Genomic DNA, 21,014 nt, shown 5'->3' with positions numbered 1-21,014 from the left:
AGACCGATCGTATAGTAGTAGTGGAAACCGGCTTGAATAATTGCACTGATAGATTCGCGGAGATAGAAGGAACCAACGAGAAGCTAAAATCTAAGATACTCGACCTCGAATACCGATCCTGCAGACCTAATATTCGCATAGTAGGTCTAGAAGATGAATCAGTGAGCTGCGAACAACCCAATGTTACGTTTGCAGGAGTGTTAGTTGAAATTCTGGGATCGGAGACCCTCTCTACAACACCTGAATTGGATCAATGTTACAGAATTGGTGCCCGAAATAACAACAAACCTAGAGTAGTTATTGCTAGCCTACGTCAAATTGGAATAAAAGAAAAAATTATTCAAGAGGCACGGAAGAAGAATGGTAATCTGAAATACAAAGGGCAACCAGTCTATTTCTATGAAGATTACTGCCCCGAAGTTGTGGTACAACGGTCCCGTTACAAGACTGTGATGTCCCTACTCTACGGGCAAGGTCTCAGACCTACACTATGGTATCCTGCGAAGCTGTCCATCGTCAACAAAGACGGTGTGAGGATTTCTTTCTCCTCGCCTGATGAAGCTAAAACCTTCCTGAAGAACCAGAAGGACACCTCATCTAAGCGGGGAGGATAGGCTATAGTATACTGTTTTTTTCTGAACACTTCGTTATGGCTTAAACACCAAACGGCGTCATATACATTTTGATAACCTTGATTCATAAATAGGTTTACTATGTGACGCTGGATATCGTCTAGATACTTTATTAGGTTGGGTAGATTAAAGTTAGCTCGGTTTAATGATCTATGATTTTTATGCAAGTCATTGTGTTGGGCCATGACGGGGACCTCCGGGGATTCTTTTTTTATTATTATTCTGATGTTTTCCGTGTGTGTGTGTGCATTTGGAACATTGCAGAAGATACTAGAATATCAGACAAGCTGCTGCACAGCGCCCTCTCCTGATGCGATGGACTAATGGCACTTTTATTAAAATGAAATAGAATATTCTAGAACTTTAACATGCGTTCTGTGAATACACACACGGCTTAGGTCACCTCCGGTGGAAACAACAGTCTTCACAGCGGAACATCGCCCACCCCTGGCCTGGTGGACGTACTGCATATACTTATTTGACCTCCTTCTTTTCTTTTGCAATAGTTCCATTGCCTTTCCTTTCTATTTCTTCTAGGTGTTTAAACTTAGCCAAGTTCTTTTAAGATTTAAGTAAATGTACTCTACTCTTTGAGGCTTCTTTTATTTAGTTCCAATGCCTTTCCTTTCTATTTCTACGGTGTGTTTAAACTTAGCCAAGTTCGTATAAGGTTTAAGTGAATGTACTCTAATCTTTGAGGTATATTTTATTTTTATATCTCCTTTTTATTTAACTCGAGAGTGGCCAAGCCACTGATGATAAGTGTGGGGAGCAGAATTTACCTGTTAAAATCATGGCCGATGGATCTGTATAATATACAGATATTATAGTACTTTGATCAAAGGCCTTCATCGCATCCAAGGATAATCCAGCAAGGATGCCGCGCCTCCTATAGCTGTATTATCCTTGGATGCGATGAAGGCCTTTGACAGGTTGGAATGGTCTTATTTATGGGCAGTACTTGGAAAGATGGGGTTAGGAGAGTGGTTCATTAATATGATCAAAGTACTATATACAGATCCATCGGCCATGATTTTAACAGGTCAATTTTGCTCCCCACACTTTCCTGTGTCGCACTCATCTAGACAGGGTTGTCCTCTTAGTCCCGGACTATTTGCTCTATCCCTAGAGCCTTTGGCACAGTACATAAGACAATCCCAGTCCATATAGCGCCGATCTCAATTAAGGGAACACAGCATCACATTAGCTTATATGCGGACAATGTATTATTGTTCATGCAAAACCCTACCACCTCCCTACCTCATCTTCTCAAAGTAATAGATGATTTTGGCAATCTATGGGGATTTAAGATAAACTGGCCAAAATCGGCCTTCCTTCCACTCAATGTGACTGCGAAGGCTACCGCCCTCCCAGCAAATATACCCATGGTAGAACACTTTAGATGTCTTGGAGTTGAAATTTTCCCCACTATATGCCAAACGGTGAAGTATGATTATTCCGGATTCTTAGATAGGATCACAAATGACTTCGGCAGATGGTCAAAATAAAAAAACTCATTACAGGCCCGAGCATCAATAGTTAAGATGGATGTTTTACCCAGAATAAACTTTTTCAGCTCGATGTTGCCGTTACCCCCCCCCCCCCCCCCCCCCCCCCCTGTTGGTTACTGGAAAAAATTACACTCCGCTGCATATAAATTCATTTGGAACAACAAACCTCCACGAATAAAAAGATCCACTGCACAGAGAAATAAAGCCAACAGGGGTTTAGCATTTCCAGACTTCAACTATTATTTTATATCTCTCTAAGACCACTGATCACCTGGTTTGATTCTCAAGCATCTGTACCCCGCGTGTAGCTTATTCCCAGCGGAAGAGTGCGTTGCGTGCTTCCGCGTTTTCTCTGATTGGCCATGACGCCCATGTGACCGCGGTGTGTGTGTTAGAAAGAGAGAGATAGAGAGAGAGCATGTCTGTTTGTGTGTGTGTGTTAGAGAGAGAGCATGTATATGTGTGTTAGAAAGAGAGGGAAAGATAGAGAGAGAGAGCATGTCATTTTGTGTGTTGGAGAGAGATATAGAGCATGTCTGTGTGTTAGAAAGAGAGAGAGAGAGAGCATGTGTGTTTGTGTGTTAGAGAGAGAGAGCATGTCTGTGTGTGTGTGTGTGTTAGAGAGAGAGCATGTATGTGTGTGTGTTGTTTTAGAGAGAGAGAGAGAGAGAGAGAGAGAAAGAGAGAGAGAGAGAGAGAGAGAGAGAGAGAGAGAGAGAGGAGAGAGAGAGAGAGAGAGAGAGAGAGAGAGAGAGAGAGAGAGCTCAACGGCGGGAATAGAATAGGTTGCATGAACTCACCATAACGCAGTATCAATGGCAAAGTTGGCAGGAGACTTTCCGTGGAGATGAAAAGTACCAGTCCCTTGGGAGTCCTAGTTTATCTGCCACACGTTAGCACTCGATAACTTAGCAATTAACTAAAGGCAGGGACGCGTAACTAGCGTTAGCTAATGCTAGCTAGCTAGTGTTAGCTAACGCTAGCTAGCGCTAGCAACGCTAGCTAACTAGCGTTACGCTAGCTAGCTAGCATTAGCTAACGCTAGTTACGCGTCCCTGCCTTTAGCAAATTGCTACTAGTACTAGCCGACATAGCTATAGCCTGACTGAAGGTTCTTCTAACATGCAACAACTTTCATCTTCAGTCCATCTGCCGAACATCCTCTTCGTCTTGGCAAAGTTGGCATAACCATCATACTTGGTATTGATAACAAGCTTATGGCACACGGTGTAATTTCTTCTGCTCCATGCTGCTTTTGAAAAGACATCCACTCGCTCCTCTGAATAGCACTGAATAGATCCTGTACCTCGTGGGTCCGGGAAGAGCCCGGAAACACTATTCTATCTATCTAATCTGTAGAGCAGCAGAGCCGCAGAAACCGGAACACTGCAGTCTGCAGAGCCGCAGAGGCAGGAACAAGTCAGACACATTCTACAAACGTGTCTAATGTGAAATATATAAGCATATAAGCAAAACTAGATTTTAGGTCTGTGATGAAAAAGGGCCTCGCGGGAAGGGGGGCCTCGCAAAAAAAAAGAAATAATAATAATAATAAAAAAAAAAAAATTGCAAGGCCCCCCTTCCCGCGAGGCCCTGTGCGACCGCGCTGCTCGCACACCCCCTGAGTCGGCCCTGTGCCTTAAACTTAAAATAAAATAAATTGAAGGGAATCAAACTTGTCACCAACGGACCGCAGGATCCACAGCACGGCAGCGCTGCCAGTTGAGCTAAGCGTCGAATGAAAAACATCAGGGATTATGGCTACATAATGCCGCAAGCTCTGCCGGCAAGCTCTGCCGCTCCGCTCCGCGGGGCGTGTCGCAGCCAATCAGGGAAAATGCGGAAGCACTCGGCAGCACTCTTCCGCTGTTAATAAGCTATAGGCATCCTGGAGATCATTAGAGGAGAACATAGTGGCACCACATAGACTGCAGGATATAGTGTACACCAACTTATCAATTAAGCAATGCAACTCGAGATTTGGCCCTCTTATTACACATGTGATCCGGATATGGGGTGACACACAGAAAAAGTGTACAAACCGCCATAAATGGCACAGTCATTCTCCCCTATAACAATTTACTCCTTATTGCACAACCAATCAGATTTCCTAAATGGGAAAAGAAAGGCATACATACATTGGGGGATATCTTCGATGACCATGGTCTCTGCCGTTATCAAGATATATTTAACAAATTTAACCTCACCAGCTCCACTTATTTTTTCTATCTACAATTAAGAGCAGCTTTAAAGGCTCACGGAGTCCCATTAAAGATTCCACTTGAGCACCACAGATTTTACAAATCCTTTTATGAAACGGAGACATCGGGAGGCTTCGTCTCTCACTTTTATCGTCACTTACTTACGTCCTCATATGAAATCCTTCCCCTAGACTCGGTTTGGAGGAAGGATATCCCAAATTTGGAAGTAGATTTTGATTGGGATGAAGTCTGGGAAAACGTACGGCTATCATCACGTAACCCAGATCACCAACAGATTAACCTTAACTTTGTTCATAGGACTTACCTGACTCCTAGACGTTTGCACAAGCCCTCGATGCTCCTTATGTTTAAACAGTGATCTTGGTACATTTATGCATATGTATTGGGAATGCCCTCCTGTTAAGATATTCTGGGGAAAAGTAACCACTCAATTATCAGAATTTTTATCTCTGACCATACCTATACTGCCTTCTGTATTGTTGCTGAATGATGTTTCTCAGTTATCAACCTCTGTACATGTAAAAAGACAAATCTTGTCCGGTCTTACGGCTGCTAAAAAGTTCATAGCGTCACGTTGGATTCAACCGGATAAAATGTGCCGGAAGGTGTGGGTTCTTACCTATCTCGATGTGATTTATCTATAGATATCTACTGCACGGATTTTAGGTGTTAATGAAGCCAGCATAGCAATCTGGTTAGCTGTGGTGGAGAAGATAAAGGGAAGCATATGAACTTGTAATTTCTGATGTTAAATGGAATAGTGGATGTATAGTCCAAGAGGAGGTCCTGAGGGGGGGGGGGGGGGGGTGGAGGGGGAGGGAAGGGGAAGGAAAGAGCGAGGAAGAGCGAGCAAGAGCACATGTATTGTATTGTATTGTATTTATTATTTGTATGTCTTTTAATCTACATTTATTTTGATTTAATTACTGGACTGTCATTATTGTTATTATTATTTCTGTCATTGTCCTGTGATTTATCATTGATTTTACTGTTACTGTATTGTTTGTCTAGATTTATGTTAAAAAAGGGAAAATAAAAAACATTTGTTAAAAAGAATAAAGGAAAACAAGACACCACATTGCAGAGACATCTATAATGTGTAATTATATTGTTAAATACATAAAGGACATAAAAGCATAATGGAATTGTAATAAAAAATAAATGTAAAACACTCGGATAACAACAACAAAAACATTCATTCAAAGGCAGCTGGATCATCCAGGCGTGCTTTGAGGAGCTGACTTCTAAGTGAGGTCTCAGATTGCTGAAGGTGATGACATATGATGGATTTTTTGTTGTTATTTGTTATATTTTTTCTTTAATCTAAATTGACAATATTTGTTGTAATACTTTTATGAGCATAAACATTTATGTCATCAACATGTGGTTGAAAACAAAATAGGCCACCACAAATGTGACCAAAAAATGAAAATTAAATAGATTTGCCATGAAGGCAAAACATTTAGTATTATTTAAGTTAACAAACATTGCCATCTTATTTATATTTAAACATATTTAAACATATATTGTACAGTACATTTTGCTCTGGTAATCCACTGGAAATCCACCCCTCTGGTCGGATCAAGATAATAATTTTTTTTGGCATCAAACTGATCCCAATCCTGTGTTGTCGGTTTGAACTAACCGTTTTGAAGATTTGATCCAGATTAAAGCTTGGATTTGATTTCCTGGTCTGATCGGATATCAAAGTGATCCTAATCTAGTTTTTTGGTTTTGAACTACCCAAAATCCAAATCTGATCCGATCAGATAGTGATTAAAAGTTTTGAACTCCTGGGCCCTGGAAGCTCCTTCTGAGTCTCTCTGTACTGGCCATGAGGCTCCGGTAGCGCTTGCCTGACCGCAGCAGTGCAAAGAGGCAGTTGGTTTATACCTAGAGGCTAGAGCATGAGGTTTATACATTGGTTGGTGGGTGCACACACGCACACACACACACACACACACACAATGTAACAACAAAACATCATCTACACTCACAGCACACACATCCACACGTACACACTCACTTTAAATAAACATGCACTTATTGGTAAAGAGATTTGGACTACAATTCATACCTCATTGCACCTTACCCTAAGTTGTACCTCATCCCATTTCTGCATTGTAGCCTACTGTATAGTGTATTGTACTGTAACTCACTGTTACTCTTTTTTTCACTCTGTATTGTATATTGTATATATATGTATATTGCCTGAACACTTTTTGTTTACATACTTTTGACTTTCTATTTTATACTTTTTATCTATCTAGGGGTTCCCAAACTTTTCAGGCCGGGACCCAGAAAATAAGGCGTCAGAGAGCCGCGGCCCAATACACATGGTCAGGCTTTTTTTTCTTTTTTTTTTGCCAGGCGACCGATTTTTTAAGCCAAATATCACTTCAATCCTATTAAGTTAGTTCAAGTTAGTTATTCATTTATATGTGCTATTTATGAGAGGGCTAACTTGTTGCAAAATAATAATGATAATAATAATAGCCTCATTAAAATACTATTGTTGCTTCGGTTGTTTTCAGCGTTTTATGTGCATAATCTGTTATTTAGTTTGAAATGTTCGTTGAAATAAGTCGATCGTTTTTGTTTATTTATTAAGTTAATATAAAACCATATAGTCACATTTTAGAATACAATAGAATAGAATTTTAGAATACAACTAGAAACACTGTCCTGGCCTGCTTCTAAGTTCAGTGGCCTGACCAAAAAAAAAAAATGTACTTACGCAATGTACGCAGCCCACCTTTGGGTCGCGACCCCGACTTTGGGAACCAATTTCTAGCACACTCCCAGGAGCTCATACAGAAAAAAGCATTTCATGGAAAAGTATTCTGTATTTTTTACTATGACAACTAATAAAGAAACTTGAACTTGAACTTGAAACCCAAACACACGCGCACACACAGTACCTGCCAGGGGTCCGTTGACCTGCTGCATGTGGCCCAGGATCTTCTGTCCCAGCAGGTGGATGAGCCGGGTGACGACCTGCGGGTACCTCCTCTTGATGGAGTTCAGCGCCCCCTCCGGCAGCTTGGCCAGCTCAGAGTCCCTCACGGCGTGCACTGTGGTGGTCGCTCGGTTCAGATGGGTGAGGGCCTCCACCTGGCGGCGCGGGGGGCGGGCCGAGAAGACCGGGGGGGGGGGGGGGGGGGGGCGGAGACAGTCAATCACTCGTCCCGCTTATTAACCCTTTCACTGCCCCACTACCAAAACGGTTTAACCCTTTCACTGCGACAATGCAGAAGGTTAACCCTTTCGCTGCCACACGACAAAGTGTAGTGTAAACCTTTAACCGTTAACCGTCTGTAGTGTGATAGTAAAGGGTTAACCTTCTGTAGTGTGGCAGTGAAAGGGTTACGACTCGTCAGACAAACATACAGCATGTCCTGAATTAAAAACAGCTTCTTGCCCACTGCTATACGGACACTGAACTCCCTGTAGCAACCCCCCCTACCTCTGTTGCTATGGACAATGGACATGGACATAAACTGTGATATTGTGGTCTTTGTAATTATGTATTTATGTATTTAACTGCATGTAGTATGTATGTATTGTAACTGATGTTATATGTTCTATGTTGCAACAATGCTGTAACTGCACTGAAAACAAATTCCACCAGCCTGGCTGGGTGGTCATTAACGAATCTAATCTAATAGGAATAAGAAGGAATACGTAAGGCTATATAGGACAGAACGGAACACTCACGCCGATGAGGTCTCCGCGGCCATACTCCCCGGTCAGCTCCTTTTTCCCGCCGTCCTTTGCGACGACCGAGCGCAAACGTCCACTGAGGACAATGAAGGTGCTGTCCGACTTGTCTCCCTGTCTGGAAGAGACGGAGACGATAAGAGACGAGGGGAGTGGTTTAGACCATGAACAGGCTCCATAGAGACGCTCGACTTCTTCGTTCTTTCAACACTTTGGAGCTTTTTTCGCTTCAAAACGAGGTATAAAGCTGGGTCACGTGAATGTGATCGAGGAAGCTTCAAACGTGATACCGAAGAGTGACATGTTTCAAAGTGTGACCTTTTGAAACAGTTGACAATCTTCTTAAAAAACTAAATAAAACTAAATCTGTATAGCATATTCATCCGTTTCCGCTCAGGCACAGATTGCTCTGCCGGAAACCCCAAATAATAAATGTGTGCACTAAGATAGCTAGGAGCAGTGGAATTCTGGGTAAAATACGACACATCCTGAACCAAAAAACACTGCACACTCTGTATTGTGCACTTATATTGCCATGGAAGTGGACGTTTGGGGAAATACCTATAAGAGCACCTTACAGAAGGTATGTACACTGCAAAAATAATAATAATAATAGAATAGTAAATCATGTTGGGTATCGTGAGCATACTAATAATTTTTATATATTTTTTTTGTCCACTTTTTCTCCTTATTTTCTATTTTTGTCCCATCCCAATTTCGCCTCGCCAATTCTCCCTTCAATTCTCCCCTCCCCTGTCTCGAACATTGCTAGACTATGCCTCCCACTGGTCGGCTGCAGTGAGGACCAAGCCGTGCATCACGTGTCCCCTCCGGTACACGAGGAGGCAGCTGTCGCATCTTTTCACCTGAACAGCGCGATCTCTCAGTGGCGAGGAGTAACGCGTGGGAGGCTCACGCTGCCCCCGTTACTTCCTGATTCTGCTGTACAGGTGCACCAACCTTTGAAGCGACGATCGCGCAGCAATTTCTGTTGCTTGGCTAAAAATCGCTTCGATCCTATTTTTCGAGGCGACAGCAAGGACAATGAGGAAATAACATGACTTCTACTGGTGTATCATTTGTACACCATTAATGTATCAATACATTCATTGATCAATAACCTACATATTATTACCATGCTACTTATGTTAATTATTATTAACAGGAACAATTTAAATAAATAACGTTAGTTGGAGAACTTAAGGTTTAGTGGCCGCTTGTCATTAATAAATTGACAATGCGCCACGATGCACCTACTAGATGTTTTTGTACTCGGGTAACAAAAGAAGTTGTAGATGTTGACAGAGTTTAATGTCCAGGCTGCAGCTGATGTGGTTTATTATAAGGTTTATTGTCCAAAGACGTTGGTCGCCCGCCGTGTGCAGACCACTTAGGAGTCGCTGTCCACAACGTCCAATCCCCACCCACCAGCTTTCCCACCCCTAACACTGCCAATTGTGTTAGTATGAACGACCAGCCAAGCTGGTAGCAACGCCGAAAGCTGGGCTCGAACCCAACATCTCCTGTGTTAGTGGCGAGCGCCTTGCCCACTGTGCCACTTAGCCGCACCTAATAATTTATTTTTAAACAAACAAACATTGAAATTTATGGACATAGTGACACTTTTAACGGCACAAATTATGTTCAAAGCAAGAAATAATGTACTGCCAGGTAATACTCAAAAGATGTTTATGGATCGAGAGGGAAAATATGATTTAAGAAGGAATTATAATTTAAAACTATGTATGCTATGTCCGCACTACTATTAAAGGTTTGTGCATTTCAGATTGTGGTGTAATCCTGTGGAATGGCTTAGATGAAGAAACAAAAGTGAGCAAGAATAAAGTTGATCCAAAAAAATAAGTGAGCAAGAACATTGTACATTTCAAAAATAGGTATAGGAAAACTCTCATGAGTACAAAACGAGGAGCTCTAAAATTGTTACTTTTAATTTCTACAAAAATTAAATTTTGTATTGATGTTTATTTTGTTTGTTATTTTAGGTTTGTAGGAGATTTTGTATGATATTGTGAGTAAGGGGCAGGACTAGATAAGCATTTGCTTGCTTCTGCTCCTTCTCAAACTCATTTGTTTATCATTTAACTCATTCAGCGCCAGAGGTTTCAAGTTTCAAGTTTCTTTAATAGTTGTCATACAGAAGTACAGAATACTTTCATACAAAATGCTTCTTACTGTTACGCTCCAGAGACTGTGCTAGACAAGATAGTATCAAATAACATAGTATAGCATGTAATTTAGAAGAAGAAAATGAGGTCACAGTGTTCGGTATAGACATATGTACAATGTTCTGAGTTACCATATAATATACAATACTATGCAGTGTACTAATGTACAGTACTATCTAGTGCAAAGCAGAAATGGGATGAGGTACAATTTAGGTACAATTTACAGTAAGGTGTACGAGTTGTAGTGCAATCCTTCATCAATAAATATAAAGTGTGGGGAGTGGGTGCTACAGTGTGTTTGTTTAAAGTGGGTGTGTGCTATAAAGTGTGTGGAGTGGGTGCTACAGTGTGTTTGTTTAAGTGAGTGTGTGCGTGTGGATGTGTGTGCTATGTGCGTTTGGTGGTTGTTGTTGTGTAGTGTTCATTCATTGTTCGTTTAGCAGCCTGATGGCCTGGGGATAGAAGCTTCTTCTGAGTCTTTCTGTGCTCGCCTTGAGACTCCGGTATCGCTTGCCTGACCGCAGCAGTTCAAAGAGGCAGTTGTTCGGGTGAGGGCGCTGTTTACTGTTATTGTTGAAAGGCCAGCGCTTTAAAGTATACGTGGCGGTGTTTGCAGGGCTCAAACTATATTATATATCATAGCTATGGATATAATACTATTGCCCATTTGACATAGAGTATCTATCGTTCATAATATGTGAGGATTCCTGCACGCAGCCTAACGAGGGGGCGTGCCGTTTTTCACCTTCACGCACCTGTTGGGAGTTTGCGATCAGCTCGGGAGAGTACTTGTATTGCAGACTCCCCTCCACTCCTGGTCGGGTCGTTCTTGTTGCTACCATCACCTGCCGCGTCTCCGGCGTGAGACGACGTGCCAGCCATCACCACCTGTCGCCGTTTGCCTGGAGTGGGACACCGCCTTCGCTCTCTAATACTCTACGGGAGGATTCCAGTGTTCCCACTCCAGACGTCAAGCCGACTACTTCCCAGCTCCCTCTTCGTGATCCCCGTTCCCCTCGGACCTCTGTGTTCTACGGCCGCGTCTCCGGTGTGAGACGTGCCAGCCATCACCACCTGTTGCCGTTTGCCTGGAGTGGGACACCGCCTTCGCTCTCTAATACTCTACGGGAGGATTCCAGTGTTCCCACTCCAGACGTCAAGCCGGCTACTTCCCAACTCCCTCTTCGTGGTCCTGGTTCCTGGGGTGAGGCTCGCCATCGCTCCCTATTATTCCACGGGAGGACGGCGTGTCGGCGTGTTCTCATCCCGTTCCCCTCGGACCCCCTGTGTGCTGCGTTGCCCGTGGGCAGCGTCTGGTCGGGAGAAAGAGGATTCCTTGGCAGAGCTGAGCCGCAGAGCCCTACTCGGTTGTAGGGACAAAGAGGATCCCCGTTACTTTTTCCCAGCCTGTTCGCCCCTTTGTTCCGGGCCTCCTCACCGGGCCCCTGTCCCGGTGCCCGGCCTCCGCCGTTGGGTCCCTGTCCCCGTCTCCAGCCCCCCTCTCTCCGGGCCTCTGTCCCTGTCTCTAGCCCGCCTCTCCGGGCCTCTGTCTCTGTCCCCCTCTCCAGTGCCCCTGGTCCCGTAGCCTGTTCGCCCGTTAAAGGCACAGTGCCGCCTTTTTGTGTTCATGGACGTTTTATGTTTTTACCCCCTTAAAGGCTGAGTGCCGCTTTTTTGTATTAAATAAATAATGCCCTGTTTTTGGCTAACTCTCATACCTGTCTTGTGTTGTGCTATTGGGGTCGGTTTCAAACCATAACATAATAAAAAATAAAAATAAAAAATGCATCCACATTCCCGTTTTATACCGTGGTGAATATGAGTATAGTTTTAGAGTAATCCTGTCTAATCCCAGAAAAAGACACTATGCAGCAATACGAGCATTTCACAAAAAACGTGCCGTTTCTCGCCTGTATACGCTACTATTTCGAAATCAACGCTATATTATCGGTATTATGTTTCATCATGAATGCATGAAAGGGTGGGGCGGGGGTCGTTTTTCTATGCTTTGATCATCACCAACTGAATACGTTACACACACACATTACACACATACGCTCGGATCGCAGTGAAGGAATTCTTGGATCAACGCAAGATTGATACCATATAGCCCTTACCTTGACTAGGATGTACTCCAAAAAGAATATTCCAATTATCTGATCGCCATTCCAAGTATTGATCCACCAAAGAACCTGGACCGGGAGTGCTTGATTCTCCTCAATCTATGCGTTATAAACGCTTGTCCTGCCCGACAAGGAAAACTCCGTCCGGACACTTTAGATCGATGCACAGCCCAAGACAGAGAGTTTCAAAGGATGTGCAATACCAGCCGCAAGGCGGCAGGAGGCGGTATTGGATGTTTGCGATCTCAGACCCATTCCCAATGATAACATCAGGCTCCCTGGATGGATAATCAATGGAAATAGCGAATAAAAGAAATAACGACCAAAACCCGACTATCATCGGGTCTGGCGTGGAAAGTGTAATGTAAGATTTAATATTTTTTTCTTTAGTTTATCCCTTTTATTGTGTTTTTTATATGTGTGTGTTCGAGATCAAATCAACTCAACTCTCTTTAGTATCCTAAGGCTTTGTGTCCACCGGGGACGTTTTTTTCAAGACGGACCGCTTTGAAAAGCAAAAAAATTAAGCTCAGAGCGTTTTCCTGAGTCCCGCGACTGCCGCGGCTTCGCTACTTCCTCGATGTTGATTGGTCGGTCGGAAAAAGTTACCTTGATGAGCGGCGCGCCTCTCCAAAAGTTGAACTAGTTTCAAACGCTGCTGCCGAGAGCGCTAAAACGCGAGGCGCGGCGCTGGGAAAAGGAGCGCGCCTGTCGTGTCTGTAGCATAGAAATGAATGACAGAAAGGAGCTGACAACTCATAAAACGTCCCCGGTCGACACGGTTATTGTGTCTGGAGTGGGATCATGGGATGGGGCTCACCGTGTGGCCAGACAGAGTACTGCCACAAGCTACTCACCAGGTTTCCCCCTCATTCAATAGTTACCTGTAGACGGCCCGGCCGGCCTCCACAGGCATCCAGTCCAGAGCAAAGTCGATCTGTCTGACGAAGGAGGACACCCTCTTCACCACCGTGTGAGCCACGTTCAGCAGCACCCTGGGCTCCTCACGCATGATCCTGCATGGAGACACACCACACATTCAAACACACACAACACTGCCACCTAGTCAGGGGCGGAGCTTCCTACAGGCGATATAGGCGGTTGCCAAATATTTTTTTTTTATTATTATTATTATTATTTTTATTTATTTTTATTATTATTAGCAAATTTGCACGTTATTTTATTGTTTGTTATTGTTATTATTATTATTGATTGTTAGCTAAGTTGTTTGTTTTAATTCTTTAGTGTGCACTTTACAATTTGCACATTCTTTTATTGTTTGTTATTGTTATTATTATTATTGTGTGTTTATTTGTTTTAATTCTTTAGTGTGCACTTTACATTTATTCTTAGCTCTTGTTCTTGCTTGTAAAAAATTAAAATGCAGTCCTTTACTGCAGTGGTTCTCAACTGGTCTAGCCTCGGAACCCAACATTTTCCTTAGTCATTAAATCGCGCCTCAAATTTTTTAACCACTAAGATTTATAAAAAAATTAAATAAAAATGTGCAGTAATACACTTTCAAAATCTTTCACGCACTGTTAAAAACATGAAATAAACACAAAAAAGTGCAACAAAAGTGCAACTAGGGCTAAAACCCCAATGAAATATAATAATAAATAATATATGCTTCTTAGCAGATTTCTTAGCTTAACATAACAGACCTAAGTTTGGGGGAACTAATGAGTTAACTGGGTTGCAACAAAAGTGCAACTAAGGCTAAAACACCAATGAAATAAAATAATAATAATAATAAATAATTATGCTTCTTAGCAGACTTCTTAGCTTACCATAACAGACCTACAGTAAGTTTGGGGGAACTAATGGGATAACTGGGGTTGCAACAAAAGTGCAACTAGGGCTAAAAACACAATGAAATAAAATAATAATAATAAAAAATAATATATCGTTCTTAGCAGACTTCTTAGCTTAACATCCCAGGGAACTAATGGGATAACTGGGAATGTTGTTTGCTCCTGACAAGAGTCTCAAAGTCTGGGGTGATGGTAGACAAAGCAACTCTGAGGTCATGCTCAATGTCCAATCTGTTCCTCTGCTTTGTCTTCAGTTGGACCAGAGCTGAGGAGGCCACTTTCACGAAGATAGGTAGTGCAAAAAATTAAGTTTAAAAAAGAATACATTTTTTTTTTTTTTTTTTTTTACTTTGGGGGGGGGGGGGGGGGGGGGCAGTGGTGAACCACGCCTAGGGCGCCAAATGTGCTAGGTCCGCCCCTGCACCTAGTGGATGATCCTGCATGGAGACACGCCACACGCACGTTCAAACACACACAACAGTGCCACCTAGTAGATGATCCTGCATGGAGACGCCACACCACACGTTCAAACACACAACAGTGCCACCTAGTGGATGATCCTGCATGGAGACACACCACACCACACATTCAAACACACAACACTGCCACCTAGTGAATGATCCTGCATGGAGACACCCCACACACACACGTTCAAACACACACAACAGTGCCACCTAGTGCAGCGGTTCTCAACAGGGGTGTCGCAGAGAGCTGCCAGGGGTGCCTTGAGATTTAAAAATAATAATAATAATAATTTAATTATTTTTGGATTACAGAAAATTATCACTAAAGTGCTATCTGTTGCAGCTGCACTGTTTTCCATGAAAATACCATATTTGGATAAGTTTGACCATTTCTCAAAATCTGAAAATCATTATTTAATAAAACACAGAAAAGGATCACCAAGTTACTCTGGATAAAAAAAAATCTACAGACAACATTGCTTCCCATCTCCATCCAAACTCTTGGAAGAACTCATTGAAATCTCATCTGATACCACCTGGAGAGCTAGTTTCAGAGTGTGGTGCTAAGTACCAAGTATCTCATGATGCAGCAGTTAAGGTGTTGATACGATTCAGCACCACATATCTGTGTGAAGCTGGCTTTTCATCCATGACAGCTCTGAAAACAAAATATAGGGCCAAGTTGAGCCTTGAGGATGACATGCGTGTTGCCTTGTCAAAGATCTCCCCACGTATTGACCGTATTATTAGCCAGCAGCAGCAGACCTCGCATTGAGCTAGAAATGTCCACTGAGTGAACGAGTGCTTATTTTCTGTATTTACTTATATTTTTTGAGAAATGGTAAGTTGGTGATCCTTTTCTGTATTTAAAAAAAATACATGATTTTCAGTTTTTGAGAAATGGTCACACTTATCCAAATATGCTATTTTTGTGGAAAAGTGTGCAGCTGCAACAGATAGCACTTTAGTGATAATTTTCTGTAATTTTATTTAAATAAATATTTGATTTACTACTACAAGCAGTGTAATGCCAACAGTACTAAGCCATTTAGACCTGAAACACCTGTTAATAATGCATTATATAGCCTGCATATACACACAAATGTGTTTCCCGGTTTCTTAAATAAACATTATTTTGAAAGCAAGCACTTTTATCATCATTGTAGCAAAAAAGACAGGACCGGAAAAGTCTTTATCGTATGTAGGGGTAGGGGTGCCCTGGGATATTTTATTGAACACAGGGGTGCCTTGGCAGCAGAAAGGTTGAGAACCCCTAGTAGATCTTTATGGTGACTTTGTAATGACAATAGGCTTCTTTCAGCAAATGTTCCATATTTGTAAAAGGTTGCAAATGTATGCAATACTGGACCACACTTTATTTTAGATACGGAACAGTTCATTTTCTTCTTATTATAATAGTTTTAAGTGGAAATTCTATTGAGTGTAAATTAAGTGTATATTTAAAAACAAATGTTTGAGAATTTTGCTTGATAAATTAGGCAAAATGTGTGTGTGTGGGTATGTATGTACAGTATGTATGTGTGTGTGTGCCTTTCTCCTAGGGATGTCCAATATTATTGGCCTACCGATATTATCGCCCGATATTGGCATTAAAATGTAATATCGGAAATGATCGGTATTCAATTTTTTTTCTTTTTTCTTTTACATTTATTTAACCTTTATTTACCCAGGCAAGCAAGTAAGAACAAATTCTTATTTTATTTATTGTCAAAAGTATGCATAATGTTGTGTTAATTCGACAACAAGAGATATGCAATATTAATTACCTGAAATGATTCTGTTTTTTGGGGGGGGGAAACCCCACATATATCGGTATCGGTTGATATCGGTATCGGAAATTAAGAGTTGGACAATATCGGTATATCGGATATCGGTAAAAAACCCAATATCGAACATCCATACTTTCTCCACATCTTCTCCTGCATTGGGACACCTACTCGTAGAAGTGGGCCTTGGAGATAGAGAGGAAGGTGCAGTCTCGGTGGGCGCGCACAGTGAAGATGAGGGGCTCCCCGGTGAGCACGGCCAGCTGGCCCACCATGTCCCCCGGGTGGGTCACGAACAGCAGCGAGTCCACCTCGCGGTCGATCATCCGCTTGTACACGTGGAGCTGCCCGGAGATCACAAACTGCACGCTGACGTCCTGACAGACAGACAGACAGACAGACAGACAGACAGACAGACAGACAGACAGACAGACAGACAGACAGACAGACAGACAGACAGACAGACAGACAGACAGACAGACAGACAGACAGACAGACAGACAGACAGACAGACAGACAGACAGACAGACAGACAGACAGACAGACAGACATACAGACAGACAGACAGACAGACAGAGAGACAGACAGACAGACAGACAGACAGACAGACAGACAGACAGACAGACAGACAGACAGACAGACAGACAGACAGACAGACAGACAGACAGACAGACAGACAGACAGACAGACAGAGAGACAGACAGACAGACAGACAGACAGACAGACAGACAGACAGACAGACAGACAGACAGACAGACAGACAGACAGACAGACAGACAGACAGACAGACAGACAGACAGACAGACAGACAGACAGACAGACAGAGTTATTTTTTATTGAATGGTGGGACGGGATGGGGTGGGATGGAAGTAATCTCTGCAGGAGCTGGACGGGACAGGAGTCTAGGCTGTAATGTTGACCACTGCAGTGCTGATCATGATAAACTGCCTTAGTAAGTAGCTAAACAATTAGCTTGATAGTGTATATTATGGTATAATATGTACCCTCTCACTTCCAGTGTTGGGCAAGTTACTTTCAAAATGTAATATATTATATATTACTACCGGTAGTTATTTTCATTTGAAAGTAACAAGTTATGTTACAGTATTACTGTCTGCGTAGAGAGCAACACGTTACTTTACTTATTACACTACTTTTGCATGACTTTCTAGTTAAATAAATGGAGAGATCCTCCGAAGATATATATCAATATTCAATATGTAAAAAGATTATGATTTTAAAACGCTCTAAAAAAAGTTATTGATGTACTATTACAGGATTCCTAATGGCCATTTCCATGCTATTCACTTCCATGTTAAAACGCATTTTTTTTATCTGCACTCATTCATTAAATTTTTGATAGAATTATCAAATTAACACTTTTCCACAATGTGAGGGACGAAGCTGTAGTGCTGGGATTCTGTTACCGGATTTCTACACACGGTGGCGCAATTGTACTATGGCTGTCTTTGCCAGCTAGTAAACCAGCAGGAGGCGGAGATTATGCTGGTATGCTGGCTGCAGGCTCCGCAGACTGCTCCAGGGGGGCAGCTGTGTCTGGTATCAACTGTGTCACACAGCTGAATCACGGATCCCTCTGATGGGTGCACGCCCCCTCGGCTCATCGCTGAGCTGGCTCTATGCGGAAGAGGGCTGGTGCTTCAATAGACAGCGCTCGTGTCTTCAGAATCTACCGGGAGAATGTGTACTGTACGCCCGCTGGACATATTAACAATAACCAGTGGTTACTAACGTTAGTGTCTCAGCTATATCTGACCGAATTAGTCCATAATTTGTATATATAAGGACAGAATCTCATTCACAGGGACTTTGTGCAGGTTTTTCACGCTGGAATATGGGGTCTAAAACGTCTATAAATATGAAGAATATGCCGTTTTCTGCTTTTTTCTCTCATAAAAACGCACTTACTATCAAACAAACAAGAATATAAGTGGTTAAAATTCGGAAATATTTGTAATCTTTTATAGATATCTTGAGGTTAGGCTCTGAGTGGTAATCGTGGGATTTCTTTTTTATAGAAATATTAAAAATTATATGACCATGAACTTGATACAGACTTTTGTGCTCTAAGCCTCATGAGAGAAATGAGACTGCCCTCTCCAGTTCAGCACAACAGACAGCGCCTTAGTATCTGACCAAGGACGCAGTGGTGTGTGTCTTGTTGTGTGAAGGTCAGGACAGTGCTGTGGTGTGTGTTGTTGTGTGTCTTGTTGTGTGGTAGCCCCTTTCGTGACTTCACAGTCACGAAAGGGGCTAGTTGTGTGGCGGACAGTGCTGTGGTGTGTGTTGTTGTGTGTCTTGTTGTGTGGCGGACAGTGCTGTGGTGTGTGTTGAGAGAGGATTAGGCCTCATCAGAGGAATTCATAAACAAAAACAATAAACACTTAATTTTGAGCGGTAACATGTATTGTACATGTATTGTACATAATAACTGTAATAATATTACTGAAATGATATTAGTAATGAGTTATATTACTGTGTTACTGCTAAAAGTAATAAGTAACGGCACATGCTCACTTCCACAATAAGTAACACAATGAGAACTTAGTTTTAGTATAGTATAGTATAGTATAGTATAGTATAGTATAGTATAGTATAGTATAGTATAGTATAGTATAGTATAGTATAGTATAGTATAGTATAGTATAGTATAATATAGTATAGTATAGTATAGACTGACAGACTGACCTGGTCTCCCTGGCTGGCCACAACACACCCAGCTTTGACCTGGCATAGCGTGACCCTGCCCTCCAGCAGACTGGGGTCCTGACAAGGGAGTAAGGTCAGAGGTCACAGAGTCATTGGCAGGTATAGGGCTTCCCGTCTTAGTGTGCATTTCAGTAGCCCTCAACAAACTACCCAATTCCTGAACAAAAACCAAGTTTATCATGTGGGTTAAGTACTTTGTTAACACAGAGACATATTAGAACTCCTACATGAAGTTGTCGTAAGTGCAAAAAGAAGACACACTGCTCATACCCAGGGGTGTAAAAAGTACCCAGAAATTACACTTAAGTGAAAGTATGGGTACCGTCTCAAAATCGTACTCAAGTAAAAGTCAGAGTATCTGGCTAAAACACACTTGAGTAAAAGTCAAAAAGTGTCTACTTTTAAATGTACTTAAGTACTAAAAAGTACTGTCTATTCTTTTGATAGCAGGTGTTTAATCAAAGATCCCCGCTTTCTAGTCTTGCACAAGGACCAATCAGCATGGGTATGGGCGGGTTCATTTTCCATTGATGGGGATTTGATTGGCTGTTTTTAAATAAAGAGCGGCCACAGGATTAATAATGTTAACGTTAGTTCGGCCAGAGAAACAAATATACTAATTAAATTGTTGGACCTGCGAGATTTGTACTTTGTACTTTGTAGGTCTGCATTTTTTTATGTAAGGAGTAAAAATGTTTTTTTTTCTCTGAAATGTAATTGAGTAAAAGTAGAAGTATACAAACATAATAATACTTGAGTAAAGTACAAATCCCCCAAAAACAGTACTTAAGTATTGTAACAAAGTACAATTACTCCAGTACTTTACACCCCTGCTCATACCTGTATCTGGATGGCCTGGAGGAGGTCCTTCTTGGCAGCCTGGAAGATGGCGTTGACTTTATTATGGTGGACGTGTTGCCCCGAGTGTCCGCCCCCAGAGTAATGGTAGACGGCCGGCGGAGCGTCCTGCATGGTCACGCTCTTCTTCAAGATGGACTGATGGACGGGGAGAGAAGGGAGGCGTGAGACTTACAGTACATTTAGTCATAGCTTTTATCCAAAGCGACTTACAAGTTCTGTACAAAAAGTCATCAGGAAGGGCACAACTCTATCAGCTGAGTAACAATGTTCATAAAAGTGTTGTGTGCTACAGTGTAGGTTAGTTTATTAGGACAAGTGCATGACAGTAAGGTTAGTTAGGGTTAGAATTATTATTATTATATAAAAAAAATGCGAAAGATTGGACCGGTTTCGACTCCTAACTGGGGTGGGCAGTTCGTTCCACCATTGTGGGGCAAGGACAGAGAAAAGGCGACTTCTCCTTGATGACCCTCCCGGAGCTCGGATAGGAGTGGGTCTGAGGCGGCCAGAAGATGCAGAGCGTAGGGGTCTTGAGGGTGTGTAGTTAGAGACCATTGACCGGAGGTAGGGGGAAGCGGTTCCCTTCGCCGCACGGTATGCCAGGTCGAGGGCCTTAAAGCGGATTCGTGCGGCATTGGGGAGCCAGTGCAGGTCCCTAAGAAGTGGGTTGACATGGACTTCTCTCCAGGGCGGCTCCCAGGCTCTGGAACTCCCTCACCCAAGACATTAGAGACTCCAGAGTCTCTCTCTCTCTGTTTGCCAATTTCACCTCAAGACTCATCTCTTCTCCACTGCCTTCTCTTAGCCCCTCCTCCCCGTCCATCCTTGTGCGTTCATGTCATGCTCGTCTGTTGTTGTGTAAAGTGACTATAAAACATATCATCTATTATTCCTATTTAACTGTACTTTTTGTTTAAAATAGATGTTTGCACTTCAGTCATCTCGGTTCCCGACGTGGGGATCC

At 42.4% G+C, this 21,014-nt stretch overlaps 1 pseudogene across 1 annotated transcript in view; it reads right to left on the bottom strand.

Moving 5' to 3' along the window:
* The window catches only part of LOC311245372 (patatin-like phospholipase domain-containing protein 7), a 202,012-nt pseudogene that overhangs the window by 121,559 nt on the left and 59,439 nt on the right, over positions 1-21,014 (bottom strand). The window contains exons 12-17 of the transcript in view: positions 20,030-20,185; positions 19,169-19,246; positions 16,631-16,836; positions 13,279-13,410; positions 8,083-8,203; positions 7,287-7,479 (exon numbers count right to left, since the gene is read on the bottom strand). The product of the transcript in view is annotated as a patatin-like phospholipase domain-containing protein 7 (transcript). The remainder of the gene's footprint in view (positions 1-7,286; positions 7,480-8,082; positions 8,204-13,278; positions 13,411-16,630; positions 16,837-19,168; positions 19,247-20,029; positions 20,186-21,014) is intronic.

Source organism: Notolepis coatsorum (genome assembly GCF_963971535.1).
Source record: "Notolepis coatsorum genome assembly, chromosome: 18".
NCBI lineage: Eukaryota > Metazoa > Chordata > Actinopteri > Aulopiformes > Paralepididae > Notolepis > Notolepis coatsorum.
Note: the sequence above shows the minus strand (reverse complement) of the source record. Positions and strands in the feature narration are given on the sequence as shown.